Below are 15,330 nucleotides of genomic sequence, written 5' to 3' on the forward strand. Positions count from 1 at the left end.
TCTCCTCTTGGCCTTTCTGCTCCCACGTCCTAAGCTAGATGAGGCCTGGCAGTGACTTGGTGATGGTGGAGGGAGGGATGGAAACCCCTCCCCTGGGACTGCAGGGAAGGCAGTCTGGTCATTCGCAGACTTAGAAGGTGGAAGACAGTCTTCTGGTCCAATGGCTTCTGTTTGTGAAGTCAGAGCTCATGCTGTCTGCCCCGTCTGAGGTAGGATGGAGATGGGGTGGCCAGAAGGTTTGAGGAATTGACGATGACGATGATGATGAGAATTACAATTATAATAACAGCTAATACTTAGGTGGAGAGTGACCACACGTCCTGTTTGCCCAAGACCATCCCATTCATGCCTATAACCTCAGAGTAATTACTAAGAGCATCTCCTTTCCCTCCCATCTTGTCCTGGTTTGTACCCTATTTTTAGAGCATCTGCTACTTGTCCTGCCCTTGTCACTAGCTCCACACATACATTTCACTTCATCTGCACGGCAACCATCAGCTGTTGGTACAATGGCCTACAAGGAGTGAGATGGGTCTCTGAGCAGTGGTGAAGACCCTCTCAAGGTTGCAGATGGTGACCTTTGGTGGCCCCAGAGTGACTGCAGCCCACGGTGAAACCCTCTATGGGGTGGACGGGGGTGAGCGTAAAAGGCCCTGAAGCAGGTAGCAAGGCCTCAAATAATGAGGACCTAGAAAAAGTTAAAGGAAAGAGTAAATTTAGAGATATCCCAAGCCCTCCCTTCGCTGCGCCTGCCGGCTTGGTGGAAACTGGTCAAACTGGCTGTAAAATGGATCAGCAAACAGAATCACGATTTGCAACATTTATTCCCCATAATTATATTATCAGCTGCTCTGATAAAATGAATAAGGTATGAATGCATTTGCCGGTTTTACTTCCTGTCTCCCATAAGCTTTGGCAAAGGCCGATAGCTTCATCTACTACAGATAGTTTTGTTGAACCCACAGTAGAGACAGTTTATAATTTTTCCTAAACAACAATGACTGACAGGGATGAAGTTGAATAAACATTTATTTATCTCCTGTTTTCATAGGACAGATGGAGAAGTCGTTTTATGCTCAGGGAAAAGAAATTATTTTAAAAGCCTACGTCGGGGAGTATTGTTACCGGTTCCCGCTCAGCGCTGTGTTATGAACCAGATGGGACACATCTCACTGCAATTTCCTCTCTGGAGCATCTGGGGAGATAGAGCAGAGACCAGGTTTAGAGCGCTGCCCTGGGGTCATTCTGCTGTGTGGGTGTCCAGGCTGTTTCCCCATCCAACTGTTCCCTGCACAGACGTGGCACAATCGGTGTCTACACCATGAAAGCGACTTGCGGTTTATGATGAGTGTAACTGTACAGTTTGCAGGCTCTACTGTTCGTGTTCAATTTCGAGAATAGAAGAAATTTTGTTCTGTAAATATGGCTTATTTACTTTGCCCAAGGCAGTTGGATTGCGTATGTGCTGCATTGGTGGAGAGTGTGGGCCATTTCATCACTGATATCGTTTGAAAATAGATGCCTCTGATGCATGGCAAGGATCAGCAAGAGGGGGAGGGGCATGTTTTTACATTATTCCTAGAATTTTCGCAGGTTATTTGCAGTAAAATATAAAACCCTGACTACCAAATTTAAAACTGAAAAGGGCAATGGTTTTCATTAAGGTGGAATCCCTGTTAGTCTTGAAACACACTCCCATTGCTAAGTTCTCCTGTTGAGGGTGGTCAGAATATGTGGGTAACACCTTCCTTCTGGCTGCGGGTGCCCTAAGCCTCTGGCTTTCTGTTTTTCCATCTTGGAATCAGCACGTGCACTTTGTATGCATTGCTTTTACTTTTTACTCCAGATGGAAACGTGTCCCGTCAGAGCCAAAACCTGCAGAAACAAGATCAGACAGATCTGAGGACCCCACAGACAGAGCCTCAGCCTGATAAGTGCCCCCCAGGGAGAGGCTGCCACACAAACGTCCCTGCATCCCTGCGAGAGAAAACACGCTTTCCCACTCTCCTTGTGGGCCATGACCTTCTTTCCTAGTGGGAAACTGCAGGAGAGGTTGGACCCCATTCATGTTTACAGCCTGACACAAACCATTTAACCTCTTCCTTCCCAGGATTGCTTCTCACCCTTGTGTCTTCGTGACAATTTTTATTTTATTTTATTTCATTTATTTTATTTTTCATTCCATTTCGTTTATTTTATTTTATTCCATTCCACTTCATTTATTTTATTTCATTTCATTCTATCTTATTTTATTTTATTTTATTTCATTTCATTTATTTTATTTCATTTCTTTTCAATTATTTTATTTTGTTTTATTTTATTTCATTGTGGCAAGAACACTTGACATCTACTCTCAGTAGATACTAAGTGTATAGTATTGTTTTCTGTCATCGTGATGCTGTACAGCAAATCTCTAGGAATTATTCAGCTTGTGTAACTGAAATTGTATCCCCATGTTTAGCAAACCCCTCTTTCCCCTCCCCCCAGTCCCTGGCAACCACCACTCTATCCTTTGCTTCTCTGAGTTTGACTATTTTAAATGCTTTATGTAAGTCAGATCCCGCAGCCCTCATCCTTCTGTGTCTGGCTTATTTCACTGAGCCTCATGTCCTCCAGGCTCATCCATGTGGTTGCATATGGCAGGATTTCCTTCTTTTTTAAGTCCATTGCATATATAGAACACTTTTTTTTAATCCGTTCATTCATCAATGGATGATCACTAGGTATACGAAAAGATGCTCAACACCTCCCACCTGCTGGGATGGTGATCGTCAAAAAAACACAAGACGTGTGTTGGCGAGGCTGCAGAGAATTGGAACCTTATTGGTGGGGATGCAAAATGGGGCAGCCTCTATGGAAAGCAGCATGGAGTTTCCTCAAAATATGAGAAACAGACCTACCATGTGATCCAGCAATCCCCCTGATGGAAATCAGGATCTCAAAGAGACATTAGCACTGCCATGTCCCTTGCGGCACTATTCACAACAGCCAAGATGGAAAGATGCGGAAGAGGCATTAACCCCTGAGTTGTGGTGCTGAGTGCCTCTGGTCGATGACCTTCGTGATCCTCCTCCTGGCTCACCTGGCCCTTCCCCTGCTCTGCCAGCAAGGGATGGGCGCCCACTGGGATGAGGACATCTGCTTCCCAGCTGGACTCTCCTACGCCTGCAGGGCCTTGCCTCAAACAGTGCCTGCTCATCACTGCCCAGAATGACTCTGTAAGGACTGCTTTCTCCTGCAAAGCTGATGCTTAATGATGCAGAACTCTCCATTTCCTCCCCTTAATTTGTCATCACGTTCCTTAATATCCCCCAATACCCCCCTGACACTGAACTGGAACTCTACCCCAGAAACTCAAAACCCATCCCACCATCACACTTCCTCTCCTTTGCTGCCCCTCACCCACGTGCTGCCCCTTTCCTCTGCACCTGTATCCACGGTCAGGAATCCCATTAGTCTTCTCTTTCATCCTCTCCTAACACTCTTTGGTCCCCACATTTTTGAACATCTATAGAATTTGCATCTGTAACAAATTAGTTGCTATTTAATTCTGTTCTGTCATTTGACTCCTGTTGAGCTTGGCTGTGAACTGTGCACTCCTTGAAGGTAGAAGCTGTCTTTGTTACTCTGTGTCCTGATTCGTGGTGTAGACCCAGAGTACATATCCTGCAGAAAAGGGCTTCCCAACTGAGGTCATCTGAGCACCGCCAGACCTGCACAGTTTTTTACTTCTATGCTTTTCCAAACCAATCATTTTCTTAGCGTAAATGAATTCATTGTTAAGGGTGCTTTTTAATCACCTCCTGAAATGAAAAACTGGTATCACTTGCCATCAGTAGAAGTTGGCTGTAAAACAACTTCCATGTAAACAGAGCAATGCTATGATGCTATCAGATTCTACCCCGACATCCGAGACCTGTTCTCTCTTGGAAGGAAGGGGAGACTGGAAGTTAAGGATGTGATGAAGGCTTACTAGAAACGAACTAAAACCCTTGATGTATTTAGAAAGAACAGAAAGGGGAACACTTTTTTCACTCCGTGATTCACAGTTGGTGAATCTAATGCGCAGTTACCACCTACAGGGGCCATTCAGCCCACACGCAGGACTGCCTGGTACCGATTATAATAACTACTATTTATTGTGTGATTTTCTAATAACAGGGGCTAAGTATTAGCTCATCCAAGCCACCCAAAATTCCCCAGAGAAGGTCCTACTATTACCTCTTTTCCAGATGAGAAAACTGAGGCACAAAGGATAAAGTAGCTTGTCTAAAACCACACAGTAGTAAGTGGCCGAGTCAGGATCCAGTCAGGACTACAGCAGCTATTCTTAATTTCAAAACAGAGAGAATTTAATCCAGGGACTTTAGCGGACGGAAGTTGGAACCACAGGAGCCAATGGAGCAGGAGCTGGCACACAGGGGAAGGAGGCTCAGTGTCTGGGGAGATGCTGCCCAAACAAAGACAGGAGGAGCAACCCCTGGGCCCCTTCTCCCTCCTGCCCACCCCCATCTCCTGCCGGGCTTCCACTGGCCAAACACAGTCAGAGAACAGAGGTGTGGGAGCTGTGGACTCACAGCCTGCGGCGCCCAGCCTGCTGTGACACAGAACAGAGAGGGGCAGTGGCAGAGAGGGGATGCCTCTGAGACCCCCAGGGTCTGCCTCTGTGATCTCCTTGCCTGCATAACACCATGCAGTAGTTGGCTGCTGGATTTCGTACGAGACATTAAATCTGTGCACGTTCTTCCCCACTTCAAGGAGAGGTAACGGGACTTCCCTCGCGGTCCAGTGGTCAGGACTCTGCATTTCCTCTGCAGGGGGCACGGGTTTGACCCCCGGTCAGGGAACTAAGATCCCACATGCCGTGCAGTGTGACCCAAAAAAAAAAAAAGAAGAGGTAGCTTCTCTGTACTTCCAGGCTACAGGGACATTGGCTGGGAGACCTGGAGCTGCCTGGAGACAATCTTTCCTTCTTTTTCAGTTCGTTGAAAATGTCCTGGACTGGGAAGGGTGAAAAGGAGGTGCAGTGTTTTACTTGGATTGAGAATGGGTCTGATGTCCACAGGACCTGTGGGCAAGGGTTACCTGCACGCTACTCCCTGTGCACATTCCTAGGGGGAGGCTGGGCCTCCTAGAGGCCAAGGGGGACATTTAAGAGTCTGTGTCCCAGCCCTGGACCCTCTACCTTGGCCAAGGCTTCCGGTGCCGCAGGAGCACAGAGCAGAGAGCTGCCAGACCACACATGTGACAGATTGAATATCAGAGACCCTTCTGCCCTCGGTAGTGGGCAATGTGTAAACCTAGAAATATGGGAAGTAAGGGTGAGGCAGTCATAACAGGAGACTCGGTTCTCTCCAGTCCAGTGGGTTGAACTTGTGAAGTCAGATTCAGATTAATTTGAGGGAAATGAAGCCAAGCTCTTTCTTGCCTGTCTGAGCGCATGGCCTAAAACTCTCAGCTGCCTCATGATGTGGAAAATGAGAGGCTGTTATGAGGTCAGTCCCCCCACCTCTGCCAACCTGAGTCCCTGTGGCCAGAGGTTGATGGATGTGTGTTAGCGGAACATTCCGGGACACTCGGGGCCAAAAACAGACCACCTATCAGAGTAACACAAAACTAAAAAGGGGCCCATCCTACATGGACCCTTTTACTCAGGGGAGGACTACAGCACTGGGCAAAGCTGTTTCCTACTGAGACACCAGCAGAGGAGACAGTAGGAAGGGACGGGAGCGGATTGGTCAGGGACTTGTCCCTGGTCACAGGAAAGCTGCCCCTCAGAGGTCCCGGATGAGCAGGGCTGGAACACCAACACTGCTTGGGCAGGAGTAGTAATGAAACTTTAGGTCCACCCCCAGCTGGGGAGGGGTGGGACACTTGGGGTCACTTGGATTATTAAAAATCAAATAAGCAGTTGTTCTTCTAATCATTTCTTTTCACTACCAACTTAAGGTCATAGGCAGGTCTCCACATAGGTGTCTTTTTAAATTTAGCTTTAACTGAAGTTCAGCAAACCAAGGAAACTCTTCATGCTTCTTGCACTAAAAATCCCAAGCTGTTCTGTTTCCAAAGAAGCAGTCATCAGAAAATAATAGGGTCTCATGAGAATTTATTTCCCGCTTCCAGAGAAGAGAATCATGTTGTCAGTTTGTATCATGTTGAATAAATGCCTTTCAGGTCACTGACTACTGTACTGCTGAAGCCGATTTCCTCCTAAATTTCCTAGAAGGGTCTTGGCCATGAAGTTTGGGAGCACTTACTCAGAAGTTGACCAAGGATCCAAAGAGGGCCCCCAAAGTCCCTGAGGGAGATTCCCAGCCCAGGCGTCCAGTGCCTGGTGACCTCACGAGGCTGCAGGTTCCAGGGCACCGAATGGCTATCCCAACTTCTGCTCTGTATGTGCCACCCTGACTTGACATACCAGGGGTGGCCAGCCCTGGACCATCCATCCCACCTTGGAGAAATAGAAGGGGTTTGAAGCTTGACTCTCAGGTCTTGGGCCATGATGACCAGGGAAGGCAAGGGCCATTGATGTGACATCCCTTGGCCTGGAATTCTTAGACCCCTTCAGAGTAAAAGCTACGTGTTCAGAAAAAAGCGGATACCATCAAAGTTTAGGTTTTAACACGGTCAGTTATCATTTGACATCATCCCTGGGACCTGTGGGGTGATTTCTCAGAAATATCCAAATTCTTGGGAACTCTGGGTAACAGGTCTTACAAAAAGAACAGATAACCAACAAGGATTTACTGTATAGCACAGGGAATATTACTCAATATTTTATAATAACCTATAAGGGAAAAGAATCTGGAAAAAATGGATATATATGTATGTATAACTGAATCACTTTCCTGTACACCAGAAACTAACACAACATTGGAAAATCAACTAGACTCCAATAAAAAAACAACAACTGAAACAAAGAAATTGATGGACTCTCAGGCCTCTCATGAGGCCCGTAGCAGTAGGTGGAGTTTCCCAGGACATCCCCTGTGATGTTGGTTAAACTTAACCCTCATTAAGGCCTATGGACAAAATCGGTTCTTTGCACTTTAAAAGCCATGTGGGCCTTTGTGGTGGGGCAGCCTGGGAGGGAGGCATAACTCAGAACTGTCTCCCCGGCCTTGAGGAACAAAGGAAGAGCGTTTGCAATTAGAACAGAAGCCTCTGAAAGGATGTCTTTTAGCCTCAGAGATGTGAGGGGTTGATACCCTCTGGGTCTGTCCCCGCATTTGCATTTTAACTGCTCTTTTCAGGCCAGGCCATTGTGCCCAGGAGAAGCGCCGCCCCTGGACACACAGCCGGGCAGCTGGACACTCTGCCCATTGATGGCAGGTATTTCAGGGGGACATCTGTCGTTTCAACACTCTTCTCTCAGTTTTCTTTGGCATGTTACCGTCTCCTTCTCTTCTGAAAGAATTTTGTCTGTTACCGCACTCCTGCAAATAGAGAAATAGAATGCCAAACGATTTGCCTATTTATGAAATATTTATAATAAATAACTGGACTAAAGCTAGCTGTGCTATAGATATCTGATAGGAGGGCAGAGAGACCAAGGCACGTGAAAGCTTTTTTTAAACTACAGAAATCGCTTCAAAGGCTACATATGAAACAATAAATAAAAAAATTAAAAATGAAATAAAAAATAAAACAAAGCCTCCATGCTGACGTTAGTATTTTTATAACGGTCTCCACGTTGAGGGCCATTGACGCCACTCCCTGAAGGCGCTGAGTTGTCCTGAGTCAACTAACAATTCCATTTGAAAGGCAGGAACTGTGGAAAGAGGCTTCAGTGAAGCCCTGGGATTTACCAGCCAGAAAATCCCATTTCATCAAGGATTCTCTTGCATAGTTGTCACAGAAAAGGAGTGTTAACAAATTATCTAAAGCTTAGAAATAAGGGGAAAAATTACTGTGTGGTCTTTCAATCTCATACTAGAATAACATCTAACAATTTACCAAATCCATCCAAGGGGCATCTGAAGCTCTAGAAGAAAGCTTTTCTTTCAAACTAATTGACTACTTACTATCGATATGGGGGTGAAAACAATATAGATGAAAGATAAGGTGCAAATGATTTCTGTCCAGTAGAAAAGATAGTCAAGACCAAATTTTTGTTGCTTTGTTTTTTTTTTTTTGGTCTGTTTTTTTTTTCCCCCGTAAACAACTACCCATTTTGTTTCTAACTTTGCAAGTTTATTCAACATTCTTTTCCCCACTGATCATGGACACTAGTCTCTGCCTTTCAACCAGCTTTCATTCTTCTGGTTCCCTCATGAATGAGTTAAATAAATCTTCAAAATACGCTCACTATACATTTCTATGGGTTATGTTTTATAAGCTTTAGAAAGTCACACTCTGAAAGCTGCATAGTAAAGTTTTTAGAAAGTCTTGATTGTCTTTGTGCTAGAGTTATAACAGCAGATCCTAACTAGAGAAGGAGTTTTCACTGTGTCCCTAAATATAAGCAAGTTATATAAGCAAGACTTACCTGAGGGAATTTTGAAAAGCCACTGTTGACATGGGAGAAATTTCCTCATGGAAGAGTGTCTGTTACAGCATAAATGTTACATGTCACATTTCACATCAAAAAAATATTTTATGGGTAGCAGCTGAAAGAAGTATTATTTCCACTTTTGAACGGGAGTGAGACCATAGCTGGCCTTTTTGGGCTATTCATGGGGTAATTATTTCGTCATGGTCTCCTCTGTCCTTTCCTCATAAAGCTGTGTTATTCTAGAAGGAAAAGCAAACGGTAAAAAAGAAGATAATACAATAAAGAACCTTACTGCAGATCTTTTCTATATGGAACAATTGACATTTTTTCCAGGAAAACTCTACTTGTTTGTAGCTAGTAGCAGATATCAGCAGGAGAGGTCCAGGAGCGTAATTGCTTTAGGAAAGGAAGTTCAGCTACGCACTGTCCTTTCCAGGCTGCAGATAAAGGCCTTGGGAGCTTTCCCAGGGCTATTTTGCTTATCTGCTGCAGCTGTATTACCTACAGGGTCAGAACACGTCAAAGTACCACCAGTGCTCACGGATCAAGCCAACCCTCCAAAATGCTCACTTTCATTTGGAGACATCCAGGATGTTTTCTATACCAAGTTCTACTTACACGTTTAGGGGTCTTGTGATAAATCATGTTTATTTTCCCTCTGAATTCTCCTGGAAGACCGTTAGACAGCTAGTTATCTACAATCTCCCTAGAGAGATGCAAATGCTCAGAGCAGCCTAGTGGTCGAGACAAGCAATTTTACAGTGAATTGCAGAGACTGAATGGCCAGACTGACCAAAAGGTGTGTCAAGCTGGAGGGCCACACTCTGGGAAATTTCTGTCCATCAAGTTCTGTCTCGGGAACAAGGCATATGTCTACAGAAAACCCTGGTTAAAATAGAATTCAGTATTTGGGAGGAATAGCTTATTAGCTAGAGCTTATGAATTTCTTATTAGGAAAAAAAAAAAGACACAAAAGTGAGAAGTTAAGAGGGCAAGAGAGTTCAAGAGACTTCCAGGTGGTGCCGGGCTGCCGGGGAGTGCTGTGCTGTGCTGTGTTGTGCTGTGTTTGGAGCTGGGGTGGGGTGGGGGGGTTTGGGCAGTGCTGGACGAGGGCTGGCAGGACCACTGCAGAAAAATAGAGAAGAAAGTCTCTATTTCCCATTTTTACCCAAAGACCCCCCCAGTGTCACATGATATTTTGTTATGTCTCTAATCTCTAATGGTTAAATCACACACACACACACACACACACACACACACACACACACACACGGGGCCCATGCAGCTTCATAAGAGTCATTATGAGAGGGGCTTTGAAGTCACAAAGTCCAGATTCAAACCCAGCTTTGCCTCTTCTTTGCTGTGTGACCTCAGATAATTTACCAAACTTCTTGTGTCTCAGTTTCTTCATCTGTCAAATGGAGACAATAGAGCTTTGTGAGGATTGCATGGGCCTGACATGTGACAAACGCTCAATAAATCCAGGCAACCTGGCATTCTATTGAAAAAGCATCCAGCTATTTCTTGGGAGACACAAACTGGCATTTCAGGTGGGCTTAAATCTTGGGATTGTTAGAGCTCTTACATGAAGAATCTTGGTCTACCTAATGCTTCCTCTAGAAAGAATATATTCTTTTTTTCTACTGAAGTATAGTTGATTCACAATGTTCCAACTTTACAGCAAAGTGATTCAGTTATACATATACATATACATACACACACACACACACACATTGTTTTTTAGATTTTTTCCATTATAGGTTATTACAAGATATTGAATATAGTTCCCTGTGCTATACAATAGGACTTTGTTGTTTATTTTGTATCTAGCAGTGAGTATCTGTTAATCCCAAATTCCTAATTTATCCCTCCCGCCTTCCCCTTTGGTAACCCTAAATTTGTATTCTAAGTCTGTGAGTCTGTCTGTGTTTTATAAATAAGTTCATTTGTATCATTTTTTAGGTTCCACGTGTAAGTGATATCATACGATATTTGTCTTTCTCTGTCTGACTTAGTATGATAATCTCTAGGTCCATCCATGTTTGCTGCAAATGGTATTATTTCATTCTTTTTTATGGCTGAGTAATATTATATATATATATATATATATATATATATATACCACATCTTCTTTATGCATTCATTTGTCAATGGACATTTAGGTTGCTTCTACGTCTCGGCTATTGTAAATAGTGGTGCTATGTACATTGGGGTGCATGTATTTTTTCAAATTAGAGTTTTTATCTTTTCCAGATATATGCCCAGGAGTGGGATTGCAGGATCATATGGTAGCTCTATTTTTAATTTTTTAAGGAACATCCATATTGTTCTCTATACTGGCTGCACCAATTTACATTCTCACCAATAGTGTTACGAGGGTTCCCTTTTCTCCACACCCTCTTCAGCATTTATTATTTGTAGACATTTTTATGATGGCCATTCTGACCAGTGTGAGGTGATACCTCACTGTAGTTTTGATTTGCCTTTTTCTCATAATTAGCGATGTTGAGCATCTTTTCATGTGCCTGTCGGCCATCTGTATGTAGGAAGAATATATTCTTATCATTGACACTGGGCAATGGCCTGTTTTACGTAAAAGTGAGGCATTAACCCAGTGCCTGACCCAGAGCAGAAACTCAGCAAACGGTTGCTCCATCTCTCAACATTTTATTTTTATCCTCAACCATAACTCTCGCTGTGGATATTGACCAGCCCTTGGAAGACGTTAATTATCTGAAGTAGAGACAGAAATTCATGAGATGCCTATGGAGCTGAGGGCCCCTTGCAGTAGTTTAGGGCCACAGCTCATAAAGGCTGCTTTTGTAAGTCAAGTAACATCTTCTTTGAGCGGAACTTGAAACATGGGATCTAGGCGCCCTGGTTAACAAGCTAGGATGCAGCAAAATAGGGAAAATACTTATCTAATGCCAGGTTGAAAATCAATTTTCCTCTCAATGGATTGGATAGATTGCCTTTTTCTTCTGCCTAAGTTGTTACTGAAACAAATAAACAAAAACACTCTCTAGATGACATTAAACTTATCTAAGAATATATAAAGAATCACAAGTCTTGTTAACTGTCGCTGTTGAAATCCTCACATATTTGGCCTTTGTTTAAAATTTTTATAAAGTGGACAGGAGAAGCAACACATTTAGGCTTCACACGAATTGCTAATGCAGCCCTCACTTCCTCGGGTTCCAGCCGCTTTGGGTGTGAGGGGTTTGACTGATGCCCTGAGTAACACACTTTCTCAGGGACATTGAGAATAGGATCCTTGCTGGTGCAGAGCTTGCTGCCTCGGCAAACGTGTTCTAAGGTGTGAAAGATGCTTTACTGGCCGTGGATTCTGATACCTTCTCTTAGAGACATTGCCACCAGGATGTTCCCTTCCTGGGCTGCTTTGAAGGTTCTCGCCCTTTTCTCTGCAGCAAAGTTTCAAAGCTTTTGCTCTCAACTTGACCCCCCTGGTGGCCACCAAGCATGATCCTGGCATCTCCCTTCCTTCAAAGCAACTGTCCATGGTACTCTTTGCCAGGGGGCTGGGGAGGAAGGTTGGAGAGATGGTCTCCCTCTACTGGCATTACAGGTTGGACAAATCCTTGTGCTGAGAGTCCTGGGATAAAGAAACTTGGACAGAGAACACTTGAAAGGTGTCAGGCATTGAAGCTATTTCCTCAGCCTGACCAAAATTAGCTTGGTTCTTCTCCATCTGGAGAACTGCCAGGGACTGGGGCTCTCTGAAGGGACCCTGGAGAGCTCAGGACATCATCAAATGGGTCTGAACTTGGAGGAAATTTCACAATTCGGAACTTACTGTGGAGGCAAAGAAAATCAGTGTCTTTCATGAATAAAGCTGGAACTTCAGATAAAACCACAATGGTTGGCTGCACCCCTGCGAGGAGGGCAAAATTCCTTCAAAAAAAGATCACTCACTTTGCACTTTGTTCAAAAGTGTGAAAAAAAGTACCTTCAGAAAAGCTTAGTTGATTCAAACTTATAAAACGGCCATCAGGTTACTACAGATTTAATCACAGATGGAACGTTTGGACACGATTAAGGAAAGGTCTGTGAATTTCTGAAAAGAGCCCAAGAGTGGTTTTCCTTTCCCAGTAGTACACATCTTCTCATATTTGTCATCATGATTATCATGATGTTGTGCGGATAATTTAGAATCAAAGTTGAATGGAAATCAGCGTAACTGTATCAATGGTTACTGACTTAATATAGTTTAATTATTATTGCTATTTTATTTATTTGGTGTGCTGTATTTTTGTTTTATTTTAAAATTAAAAATTTTAATGTTTAACATATTTGTAGAACTTTCATCGGTTCAGTGGTAATATGGCTCTTCCAGTTATCTACATAGAATCTACCTCTTCACAATCAACAAGTCTCCAGTGAGCAGCATTTTAAAAACCAAACCCACACATTTTGGGGGGAAAAAAACCTGTTATACATGCAAATGGTACCATAAAATATTCTAAGTAAAATAGATTTATGGTCTATTACCATGAACAACTTTAAATACTCATTGAGAAACTATTTAAGAAAATGTATATTTAATTAAAAGTAATGTTAGAGAATTACAGGAAAATGTTCAAATTTGAAAAGTAGTAGATTTAGCAATTACCTGTTGTTAATATGTAATCTATGTCTCTATTGCCTGGAGACATTTTGATAGTTAATAAATAAGATTAGCAAATGCAATGATTGCTTTAGTTACTAAAAATTTTACGACCTGTATGAAGCTCTCACACAATAGAAAGATAGATCAATTATTCCAACACTAATAACCACTTCTCTTTTGTAAAACCTTCACCAGATTTGAAGCATAAATTTAGATTTGGAATTAAAAGGCATAATTTGAACCACAATTTTGTACTTACTCTAAGAGTAAATTCTGTATAAAATATTTTTAGTCAAAAGGGCAACAGAATTCTTTTGCTATACTTGGTTTTGAGGTGTGAAATACACGGTTTTACACAGATTTAGGATTTGGATCATTCACAGGTTTTCATTTTAATGGTGTTTGTGTAAATGAGATTTGTAAATTAGATCGAAAGGCAGGACCATCCGAAGACAGTTCTTCCTTAATCTAAGGAAGAGAGTCATTCTTGACCATCCTGCGCTGACAGGTAATCTTCATTGAAAACAGCAACAAACTTTGAAAACATGTTAATATTTGGACACATTCTTTTTTTTTAAAGCTTTTTTTTGATGTGGACCATCTTTAAAGTCTTTATTGAATTTGTTACAACATTGCTTCTGTTTTACGTTTTGGTTTTTTGGTCGCGAGGCATGTGGGATCTTAGCTCCCCGACCAGTGATCAAACCTGCACCTCCTGCATTGGAAGGTGAAGTCTTAACCACTGGACTGCCAGGGAAGTCCCCTTGGACACGTTCTGATAACAAAAATAGTAGCACTTATATAACATGTACACCAAGCACTGTTCTAAGAATGCTTCTTACATTAACTCATGTAACCCTCATCTGGACTTTACAAATTAGGAGTCATCACCATGACAACGCTGGAAGAATGGCAGTGATGCCCGTCCAGCACTGTCTGTAGATACCATGGTGTCTACAACGGATGGCCAAGAGCATTTGACTTCCTAAGAAAGGCAATATCATTCATCACACATAGAGACATTTGTGTTTTAAGAAGTATAATTTTGCCCTGAAATGGTGAACGAGTATTTTGGGTAGTCTGCAATAAATGCTTTCTGTCAAATAGGACACTCACTCATTGCTGTGTTTGTTTCCATTTCTGTTTCCAAATTACAGGGTTTCATTTAGCCACCAGACCATTTTCTACTGAATGGCTGAGTTTTAAATTAAGCCTGCTGAAAACAGACAGGAATTGGATTGGCCACAAATATTTCAAAAATATTTTTCCTCTCTTTCTTTTGTTTTTAGTTTATTTTAGGATAGGAACATAGAAAAGTGAATGACAGGTCAAGGCATCATTTCCCTCTAAATATCACTTCTTGTACACCTGAAACTAACACAATATTGTAAATCAGCTATGCTTCAATAAAAAAATAAAAAATATCCCTTTTTCTTTTCTCTCTGTTTTTTCATGTGTGTGTAGGGCTTGTTTAATGAACTTATTTATTTATTTTTATTTAGCCAAACATTATGTGTATTCATGTATCATTAGTTTTGTTTTCAAGAGAATGTTTTCTAATGCTCACATCATTCTGATACTTGTCATTTCTTACTTCTTTTATACTTAAAGGCAGAATATATTCAGTCCACCATTCTTTTGGCACAGTTTAAATTGTGAGTTCTATTGTTTCTCAGTAAAATTAGCCTTACTAAGACCAGCTCAAAGAATAGTACGATTATTAAAGGAATTTACCAAAAGCTTTTCTAATATTTTTAAGCTCTTGACATATTTTCATACACATATTTCTAATTTGCAAGTCTCCTTCCACAAAATTTCTGATTGCCACTGAAATTCATATTCCTGAAATAATAATAACAACAACAAAAGACTTACTAGATGTCAAGTAGTGTTTTAAGCGTGTTCAAACTATTAGCTCATTTAATAATTCCTATTAAATGAATAATTGCTATTTTCAGAAGTATACAACGATTAAGCAAATTGCTCAGGTCATATTACTAATAATAATAGATCACAGAGGCATAAAAATATTTTTATCATTATCATTTTTATCCTAATACCCTTTATCAACACCTTTTCTAACTATCCTAATGTTATAACGAAAGAGTCTTGAGAACACTCATAAGGTGAATAAAAAGAGTCAACAGCTGAGATTGCAGACCCAGGATGGAAAGACTGTGGGGTATGCAAAATTCTAGCGAGACCAAAG

Source organism: Eubalaena glacialis, chromosome 1 (assembly GCF_028564815.1).
Source record: "Eubalaena glacialis isolate mEubGla1 chromosome 1, mEubGla1.1.hap2.+ XY, whole genome shotgun sequence".
Lineage (NCBI taxonomy): Eukaryota > Metazoa > Chordata > Mammalia > Artiodactyla > Balaenidae > Eubalaena > Eubalaena glacialis.